Here is an 11,261-nt window from a genome sequence, read left to right as displayed (position 1 = left end):
TACAGTACCACTGAGTTTATACACCCCTAAAAAACAGTCAATGTGCCTTATGTGTTAGCTGTATGCACTGACTGTGTGTGCGTGTGTGTGTGTGTGTGTGTGTGTGTGTGTGTTTGTGTGTTTGTGTGCGTGTGTGTGCGTGTGTGTGTGTGTGTGTGTGTTTGTGGAGACAGTTTTATTTATTGAACGTATTTGTTTCAAAAGCCTCTCTATGCTGCAGGTATGACGTTGTTTTATAAAATACTCGATATTTTTAGATATAGTAATCTTCCTTTAGTTTTGCCTAAAAAACAGGCAGGATATTAAGTGTAAAATACACATTCATCTTTTTCTTAGTCCTCCTTAAGGGTAACGACAACCATATAAGAAGTGGGCGTAGTCATCATGATGTCACCAATTGGTTTGTGGACTACGGTTGTGAAGCTTGGAGTTAGATCATAGACTATAATGTACTAAATGAACATCATGCTGGATTGAAGAAGACTTGAAACTAGAGATTGAGACCATAAACTCATGTTTACAATGTTTACTGAGATAATACATCAAGAGAGAAGTAGGACCATTTTCTCATACTGTAGATGTCCATGTATACAGACTTATTTTTAAACCAGAGGATTCTCCCCCTGATGGCCAGTAGAGAGAAGGTAGGTTTAAGGTGCTTTTCAGAACCAGAGGTTGCTGCCTGGCTACAACCCAAGTTGTTAAATAAAAATGAATATGAAGAACTAAATAAAATAAGAAATTAATGTAGCAAAAACAAATGCAATAAGATGCAATAAAAGCAAAAGAAAATAAATAAAAGTACAGCATCACATAAAACATGGGTTTTAAAAAGTGATTAAAAGAGATCATAACCCTGGTCTGTAATGTATTAGTTAATGATTTATAACCATTCATAAATATGTTAGTTACCACTTTTAGCTAAACGCTGCCAAATGGGTCTTTGTTATTCCGTCCAGTAGAGATTGCTCTACAGTGGCATCTGGGGGGGCTCAAAAATCTCCATAGCCCAGGGGCCTCAAGTGCTATTGAGGCACCCCTGTCTATAAGCATATGATTTTTAACAGCAGAAGCTCTTATTACGTACTCCAATGTTGTCCTGCACGTCGTCGTCGATGATGGCCAACCACATTAGTTTTTATTTCTGATAGTGAGATTGTGATTCAGAAAACTTTATTGTTCATCAGACTTCACGTGTCAAAAGCATCCGTTTATGCAGGTAGGCCAAGGCTAGGAGGCTGAGATTTGCTAATGTTAGAAAACACATTTCGGCAGCCCTACTTCACACTGGCTGTTTGTGTGCACTCCCATGTGATCCAACTACACACTGGCGTTCCCTGCACCATTACTAAACTGTAATTCGGTCTATGAGCCAGGATGTGGGATTTTCAGGTAAAAGTGGCCGAGTCAAGATGGTTCAGTTGTAACTTTACTGGATATTAATTTCTTCAGTTGGACAACATATGGAAAAACATCAGCAAACATTATGTTATCGTTATTATCCTTATTATCAAGTTACAAAGACTGACAACCTACCCCCAATGTCTGTTTACATGAAAGAATCTGGGAGTTTCAGTTATTTTCTGGTGCGTGACTTCTTTTCATCGTTCATACCACAGCTGAGTAATGTCAGAAGGACATGAACCACAGCAGTGCAGCTGAGTCTGATAACACTAATGCATTTACACTGATGGCAAACGTGGGTTTAAAGCTGTCACAGTGGGTCTTGTGAACCAGGCAGCTGTCACCTGATTCAACCTTCTTTCTTGAACTTTCCAGCACAGTTCCGGAAATGTTGACGTAAATAACTTCCTGCAGGTCTAGTGGTTGACTAATATGAGTTTTTATTGGCAGCTTCTGGTCGAGCTGTATTTGGAGCTGTAGTTGATCTGTTCGCAAACATGTTAAAGAAGTCTTTTCGATGGGTTTGGAGGGGGTTTTGTTCTCATTGTATCGAGCCATGCAGACGGTTTGGGATTTATTGTTCTGGGACCTGGGTTTTTAGAAATGTCTCAGATGTGTGTCTCCACTTCAATACAATGGAGGTAAATGGAAAGATTCAACATCAGCAACATCCGTCTCAGCATACTATTTTAGATCAGCTATTTCTTTGGTAGAAATTCAAAACTATTCATACCTTGTTTTGGTGATTGTCCTGAGTAACAGGATCTATCGTTTTTCTAGTGTTTAGTTTTCAGTTGGATACTGGAAGCATTTTACTTATGCCTGCAGCGTAGGTTGCCAGATATGTGATGGGGGTCAGGGGAAGGGTTTGGCAGGGGTGCCAACTCTCACGCTCCTGGCGTGACACTCACGCTTTCACCATCAATCTCACGCTGTCACTCACACGAACGAAATGTCACGCCAACATAAAAACGTTCTCCCGTTCATTTTCTGTTGATGTCTAACAGCACATCTCCCTACAAAAGTGAATCAACGATCAGCGAATACGGCCGTGATGAACACGGCCGTATTCTCTGATCGTTGATTCACTGAAAACCATGCACCTGATACGTCACAGTTGCCTGTGAAACAAAGTTCAAAACAAAAGTTCTGAGTCGGAGCCCACTGATGCACGTTCGAAAGTTTGGATGACAACGATGATCCTTATTATTGTCATTTCTTAACACTTGATTGGTTGTCTCTGATGACAACCAATCAAGGTGAGCTGATAAAATAGCCTCACAAATCGAATAATCAATTGTCTTGTACAATAGTGTGCTTTGTCACAGTAGCCTGCCCCAATATCAGTCTAATTGTGTGCTGAGGAGACACACACGTGCGTTATGAGGGCTAGGTAGCTGATAATTGCTAAATAAAAGGCTCATGGCGCAAATTACGTTTTGTTAGATGAGCTGAAATATTTCAAAAGAAAAATGGATGATGGACATGGAGAGGAGAAGAATCAAGCAGAGCTTCAGCAGGTAAGCTGGTCACGTAATGATTTATGTTCAGTTGTTTGTTAGCAAACAGAAAAATGTTCCCCTAGGCTACCTCTTCATTAAAGATGGACAGTGTGCCCTCCACCTGATGCCTCACTCAAATATGAACCTGTCTTACCAATGTTAGCAGGTCTAGGTCTACATGTCATTTTAATGGAGATGTCATGTCATTGTGATTATGCTACCATGTCATTATTAGGCTGCAGGGTTTTTTTTAAAGGGGCCATATTATGGAAAACAAGCAATTCCTGCATGGTCTCTGCAGCCCCCCCACTGGTACAACGGTGCTCCTACAGGCTGTTCAGATTCAGCTCCTTTCATTACGGTCTTGTAACTCTACAAGCTTTTAGATAGAGAGTCAGTTTCATTTTGCATCAGGTTCTTTTGTACAGGAGAGATTTTTGTTGGACTGTAAGAGTAAACAGGCTGGCCTTTTTAGTCTGTATAATTTAGTAGTAGCATTAGCAGTAGTGGTAGTCTTAAGAGATAGTATCAACAGTAGTAGTCCATGGCAGCAGGCACAGCCACGCCGAGATGGATCCATCCTTACCAAGTCGCTGTAGACCTAAAAGCAGGAGTATTTGAGCAGACACACAGCAGGCAGGTGAAGCTACAATGTGGTGTTTCCAGCATCAGGCCAGTTAGCAGTCTGCATCGGTCAGGACCTCAGTGGACTCTGCTGGACCAGAAAGCATAGCCAGACTCCCAGGAGTAATCCCGGAAGTAGTCAAGTTAGTAACAGTAGAGATGCTGATTTTAGTAAATTACTTTAATCAATAGTCAGCCGCCTTAAAAATACTGGCGGTGAGAGTCAAACAAGACCACAGCTTTGGTGCAGTCTGGATCCGGTTCCACCACGGTCCAGGGAGACCTGCTAGGCAAGAAAGCACAGGGACTCCGGGGAACATACAGAGAGAGAGAAAGAGAGAGAGGGTGGGGGGGCTCAGTGTGTCACTATAAATAAATCCCCCGGCAGTCTAGGCCTATAGCAGCTTAACTAAGAGCAGGCTCAGGGCAAACCTGAGCCAGCCCTAGCTATAAGCGGTGTCAAAGAGAAAGGTTTTAAGCCTACTCTTAAATGTGGGAACAGTGTCTGCCTCCCGAAACAGAACTGGAAGACGGTTCCACAGAAGAGGAGCTTGATGGCTGAAAGCTCTGGCACCTGTTCTAATTTTGGAGACTTTAGGAACTACAAGTAAGGACAAGAAGGGTTTAATGAGCTCTTTAAGATATGATGGTGCCTGACCATTAAGAGCCTTGTAAGTGAGGAGAAGGATTTTAAATTATATTCTGGATTTTACTGGCAGCCAGTGCAGAGAAGCTAATACAGGAGAAATGTGATCCCTTCTTCTGGTTTTAGTCAGAACACGCACTGCAGCATTCTGGACCAGCTGGAGAGCTTGAAGAGATTTATTAGAACAGCCTGATAATAAGGAATTACAATAGTCCAGCCTTGAGGTCACAAATGCATGGACAGTTAATTGCAGTGTTCTAAATCGTGATTTCTATTAAAAAAGAAAAATCGTTCAGCCGTAGTACAATAAGTTTGGACAGAGCCAGGCTAGCCGTTTCCAATCTTTATACTAAGCTAACCAGGGGTGCAGAGCCAATGTCAGGATTAAAGGGAATACAAAAGTTTTTTTTTTGTTTTTTTTTGCTCGTATGCAACTTATACTACTATAAATCACTGCTGATGTCATGTGTAAGAAACTACCCATTAATTTGCATGGTAGTGGAGGAGACCAGAGATGGAATGTGGATTCAGAAATATATTTGTCAAACATTATTTCTTCCAACATTTCAATCATTGCTTTTTAGATGTGAATCTAAAATGTGAAGAATGTGAAGTCTGAAAATACATTTGTTAAATTTTTAATAATTTGTGGGGGGGCTCCCGGTAACTGCACTCATGAAGCTAACCTCTGTAACACATAGAGATAAGACTGGTATAAAACTTCTCATGTAAGAATGAGGAAGTGCATTTCCTAGAATGTGACAGATGGTACAGTATATTTAGCTGTTAAAAAGTACTGTCGGCTTTTGGGGAATGTTTTAATGTGACACAGATCAGGAAGAAGCATCCAGTTTGGATATGTCATTAAAGAGGTAATATATTACTATACCTGTCTGAGCCTGTACAGCTCACACATAGTGAAAGAGACACACTAGCAGTAATGTTACATATGTGGCAGAGAGTTTGTATAAGGTGTGTGTATAAAGCTGCTTTCAGTCTAGACTTCGCTGTGGCCTGGGTCAGGTATTGGCATGCCATTCACCTCCATTCGTGTGTGGAAACAAAGTCATACAGCAAACAGCCTACGACACAGACAGCAGACATGGGTGGTCAAAATGCAGAAAAGCTGGGTTCACCTGTGTGGAATTATGGCCTTTAGCAATTTATTCTGATGTGGTTTATATTTCATCTCTTGAACTTTATCCAGAGCGTGCAGTTACATGTCGCTGCATTCCTAGAGAGAGGGAAACAATGCTCAACTGATCTGGGGTTCGACTTACACCTGATAATTGGGTAACTGCCTGTAAGTCCTAATACTTAATGCACTAAATTTAAAGGGGAATACCACCCACGGTTGCAGTTTCTAAGTATGTTTGCTGGTAGTTTGAGCTTATTACCAAGGAATCATACCATTTACATTACTGCATACTTTCCTGAAGAATATGATGGTTATCTACCTTCCAGGCAACCATTACCATTACTGAAAACCTACTTGAGATAGGTAACCTGTTACATTACAATTTCAATACGTGGTAATACCGTCACCTACTTAGACTTTTTTTAAATATTTCCTTTTTGGTTCATTCGAGGGCTTTTTAGATTAGTCAGCTGCTTTTCTACTGTAACTGTAAGACAAAACAAGACATTTGAAGACATGGTCTTGGTCTCTGGGACATTCTAGTGGGCATTTTTCACAAAACAATTAATTTATCAATAGATTACATTTTCTTTTTAAATATGTATTATTTTAGTTAAAGCTTATATCTGTACCAATATCTAGAAAGTGTTTTGTGCTGATTTAGTTAGAAAATTTAGGTTGTTGAAGTTAGAGATTCAACTTTCAGTGTTGCAAAAGGTAAACAGGTTATCCAGGTAACTAACAACAGGGGCCTGTACTACGAAGTGAGTTCAACATACCCAGGGTATCTTTCAGAGATCCAGCTTAAGTAACCCTAACAAAGGCAATCGGAGATAAGCGGTCACACAAAGCTGGTTATCAACTCGTTAAAGGGTAGGTCCGGAGTGAAATGGACCCTAGGTAATTTCCACCAAGACCTCCAGCCAAACACCCCCTCGGAAGCATTTTTAGCGATGGTCAGCAGTGGTCAAGATAGGGCAATCAGCCGAACGGCTTCGTAATAGCGCGATGGTACATACAGTATATCTCGTAAATTTCCCCACTAATAATGCATGGAATGTTACCAAACTTCTGCAGTAGCAGACATAGGGTCTGTACTCACAAAACGAGGCATTTTAAAGTTTGTAAGTACATCAGGAGTTTATTTAAAAAGAACACTTGCCTGATAGCTTCTACTGCTAAAGCTACGCTGTTTGCCTAGACGGCACCGTGTTTACACAGCTTCTTCTTCGTTGGTGTTTAATGGCAGTTGGCGTATACCTGGCTGTTTCCGTGACGCGAGTTTCACGCGAGAGTATGAAAAGGTTTCGCTTACATTTTTTTTTCATAAATGCTTATATTATCAGGCCGACAAGTGTTGACATGATAATACAAGCATTTATAAAAAATCGGCGAAACCTTTTCATACGCTGGCGTGAAACTCGCGTCACGGAAACAGCCAGGTATACGCCGACTTTTAAATAAACTCCTGATGTACTTACAAACTTTAAAATGCCTCGTTTTGTGAGTAGAGACCCTATGTGTACTACTGCAGAAGTTTGGTAACATTCCATGCATTATTAGTGGGGAAATTTACGAGATATACTGTAAGTACCATAGCGCTATTACGAAGCCGTTCGGCTGATCGCCCTATCTTGACCACTGCTGACCATCAATAAAAATGCTTCCGAGGGGGTGTTTGGCTGGAGGTCTTGGTGGAAATTACCTAGGGTCCATTTCACTCCGGACCTACACTTTAAGTCAACCCAGGGTTTACCTGTCCAGCTATGAGCGCGTGCACATGAAAGAGGCGGCGTTTGCAGCATTTGACCAATCACAAACATGGATCAGTCTACGGCAGCGGAGCGGCGTATTTCACGTACGAGGAGCGAACCGTAATCTTACAGAAATACGAAGAAGTTAAACATATAATGCAGGCAAAAGGCAACAGTTTCATCTGCCAAATGCAGGAAGGACAGCTGGCAAAAACTCGCCGACTGTGTGAATGCGGAAGTCGTATTAATAGTATTAGCCTAGTAGTAGTGAATGACAGCAGTAATTTCGCTGATAGCTTCGTGGTAGAGTTACCGCCCCATGTTACGAGGCTCCCTGCAGCGGTCCCTGGTTCGAATCCACCCTGCGGCCGTCTTTTAAATCATGTCGTCGCTCTCTCTTGTCCCTTTAACTCTTACGATGTCCTTCCGCAATAAAAGGCCAAACATATAACTTTAAAATAATGAATTTGTTGCTTGGATGTATTCTTATAACGTGGTTTATGACAATATCAGCCTCATTCTTTCAGCTGCAATCCCGGTGGTGTAAAACGGACTTGGGAGCAAATCAAATAAATATAAAAACATGATTCAAAGTGGTCAGTAGGCTGTACGCTGACACAGAAAACTCTTTCCCTCCGATGAGAATCTGTATCTCTCATATAAAACATTGTCAGGGACAGAAAAAGGGTTTTGCCGGTCTCTGTACACTCTATAGTTCTCCTACGAGACCCTCTCACGATCCACCAAGCTTCTTTTTTTTTTTTTTCTTCTTCTTATCCGCACACCAAGACAGCTGATTAGTCGGTAGGCGGTGTGTTTCTCCACGTTGATCTCTTATCAGGAACATAACCTGCTCCGGAGCAGGTTAGCTCCACAGCGTAAGTTACCATGGCGATCTACCCCAGTAAGAAGTGAACCAGTGTCGTAGGACGGAAAACCCAGGGTTAACGCTTAAGTTACCTCGCTAAGCACAAATTCTGCTTCGTAGTACAGGCCCCTGGTCTCTCTGTGTGTTGGGTACCAGGATGTAACGTTACTCATACTAACAACAGGTCTCTCTGTGTGTTGGGTACCAGGATGTAACGTTACTATAACAACAGGTCTCTCTGTGTGTTGGGTACCAGGATGTAACGTTACTATAACAACAGGTTTCTCTGTGTGTTGGGTACCAGGATGTAACGTTACTATAACAACAGGTCTCTGGTACCAGGATGTAACGTTACGTTACTATAACAACAGGTCTCTCTGTGTTGGGTACCGGGATGTAACGTTACTATAACAACAGGTCTCTCTGTGTGTTGGGTACCAGAATGTAACGTTACTATAACAACAGGTCTCTCTGTGTGTTGGGTACCAGGATGTAACGTTACTATAACAACAGGTCTCTCTGTGTGTTGGGTACCAGGATGTAACGTTACTATAACAACAGGTCTCTCTGTGTGTTGGGTACCAGGATGTAACGTTACGTTACTATAACAACAGGTCTCTCTGTGTGTTGGGTACCAGAATGTAACGTTACTATAACAACAGGTCTCTCTATGTGTTGGGTACCAGGATGTAACGTTACTATAACAACAGGTCTCTCTGTGTGTTGGGTACCAGGATGTAACGTTACTATAACAACAGGTCTCTCTGTGTGTTGGGTACCAGGATGTAACGTTACTATAACAGGTCTCTCTGTGTGTTGGGTACCAGGATGTAACGTTACTATAACAGGTCTCTCTGTGCGTTGGGTACCAGGATGTAACGTTACTATAACAACAGGTCTCTCTGTGTGTTGGGTACCAGGATGTAAGTTTATACTAACAACAGGTCTCTCTCTGTGTGTTGGGTACCAGGATGTAACGTTACTATAACAACAGGTCTCTCTGTGTGTTGGGTACCAGGATGTAACGTTACTATAACAACAGGTCTCTCTGTGTGTTGGGTACCAGGATGTAACGTTACTATAACAACAGGTCTCTCTGTGTGTTGGGTACCAGGATGTAACGTTACTATAACAACAGGTCTCTCTGTGTGTTGGGTACCAGGATGTAACGTTACTATAACAACAGGTCTCTCTGTGTGTTGGGTACCAGGATGTAACGTTACTATAACAACAGGTCTCTCTGTGTGTTGGGTACCAGGATGTAACGTTACTATAACAACAGGTCTCTCTGTGTGTTGGGTAGCAGGATGTAACGTTACTAGAACAACAGGCAAGTAAAGCTGTTTTTTACTGCAGCTACAGCAACTGTTTGGGGAAAATCTTTCTCCAGAGGACAATATTTAAATAAAGCGAAGGAAGTATGAATAAATAATAATAATACTCATGTCACTTGTCACTGGTTAAAATTACAAAAGTTGCTTGTCGTTCATGACTTGGAGGCGGGTTTGCGTGCTCTCTGGAGCGTGGTGTCAGATAAGAGAAGCTTCACTCTGCAGGTGGAGTGGGTGTTTTTGTCATCCAAAGAATGGCAACAGATTGATACGACTTTCATCTAGCGGATCGCGTGACACCAATTTCACATTATTTAGTTTAACTTTCATTCATATCATGTCAATCATTTAAAACAGTGGTCCCCAAACTACGGCCCGCGGGCCGGATACGGCCCGCCTCCACATTTGGCCCGGCCCCCTGAACAATACCAGAGATGCATTTTGATTTTTTTTTTTTCATATACAGTGCAGTCATGCACTGTATGGGCCCTAGTTTCGTAGACCAGCGCAGGGCGGCGCAGGGTGGCGCAGCCGGCGCAGTGCAAGTTTCGACCCGCGCAGCCTTGCGCACCGTCAGTTTGGCAGTTTGGTGGATCGCCTGCGCCAAGATGGGTGTGGCGGCGCAGCAGGGGGAGGCGTCACAGATTCAGCTTGGCGTAGCGGAAGTTTCGTGGCAAAAAGCCTCGCCGAGACTGCGCTGAAAGCTCGCCAGCTCCAACCTGGTCTACTTTCGGCGCAAGGCGTAAATAAAGTCCATTCATTCAAGGCGAATTACAGCTGGCGGATCGGAAGTTTGGTTGACGGCGCGCAGTGCGCACACGTCACCGAGACCTCACAGGCAGGTTTCCACAGTTCCAGGCACATTTAAATGCAATAAATAATCACAACAAACACTATTTAATGCAACTGATTGAATCAACACATGAATTTATATCTATATAGATTGTCCCGTCACATCTGACGTCAGATCAAAGGCGGATGGCACGCGTAACGGAAACTCAGCCTCTCGGACCAAAACATCTCCCTCTCTCTCTCCTGTTTTTTATAATATCGGCATTGTTATTATTATGATACGCGCGCACAGCGTGTGATGCGCGTGGTGGGAGCGGCGGCGCTGCTTCTGTCATCGGGTTGTCAAGTGACGGAACTTGCACTGAACCTCCCCTAACGCATTAAAGGAGAGGAGAGGAGCTCATTTGATTGGTGAAGATCTGAATCGGCTGTATTAATCCCAGTCCACGCCTCGTCTCCTCCTCGTCTCCCACTCACGCCTTCTTCTCCTCCCTCTTTCCCACTTGCGCCGGTGGGCGAGACGGGAGGTGTGCCTGCGCGAGCCTGCGCGGTGCACGAAACTTGCAAAGTCCAGGCGAACCCAGAGAGGGTTATTTGATTATTATTGATTTCATAAATAGTGTTATTATTTATTTCCTGACTTTTTTTTTCTGTGAAGAACCCAGAGAGGGTTATTTGGTTATGTGTGGCTTTCTGGAAAACAATACATTTTTACGTTTAGGCACCCCTGCGATCGTCAAACTTTTTCTGTTACAAACTGACCCCGGCCCCCCATCAGAGAAGGGAAAAGTTATGTGGCCCTCACAGGAAAAAGTTTGGGGACCCCTAATTTAAAAGATGAGGTATTAAGGGGTGTATAATCGACTGTAATATAAAAAAACTTCCCCTAAGTAGGGAGCGCTCACAGTTCCTGGTTCTGTGGTGTGTGCATGCTGCAGGAGCATCAGTTGACATGCATCAAATGAGCGTGATCAGTGCGTCTAACTTAAAGCAATTATTCCAGTAGAACAATTAACATTTAAATATATACATGATTCGAAATCATTAGTGTGCACTGTAGTGTGTTCAGCATGTTAGCCATGATTTATTGATTTCATACTGGTATATCCCCATAACTAATAGACTAATATAGACCATAGGAATAGAGAGACTGAAGCAACATTAGAGCAAATTGTACTATGTCAACATTTCCTAGTAGACTT

The 11,261-nt window shown here is 42.6% G+C and overlaps 1 protein-coding gene across 2 annotated transcripts in view; it reads left to right on the top strand.

Annotated features, from left to right (window-relative positions):
- Positions 1–11,261, top strand: part of edaradd (EDAR-associated death domain) — a 28,031-nt gene that overhangs the window by 644 nt on the left and 16,126 nt on the right. The gene's annotated exons all lie outside the window — the stretch shown is intronic.

This window comes from Eutrigla gurnardus, assembly GCF_963514095.1.
Source record: "Eutrigla gurnardus genome assembly, chromosome: 11".
NCBI lineage: Eukaryota > Metazoa > Chordata > Actinopteri > Perciformes > Triglidae > Eutrigla > Eutrigla gurnardus.
The sequence above is the reverse complement of the archived record's forward strand: the minus strand, read 5'-3'. Positions and strand labels throughout refer to the sequence as shown.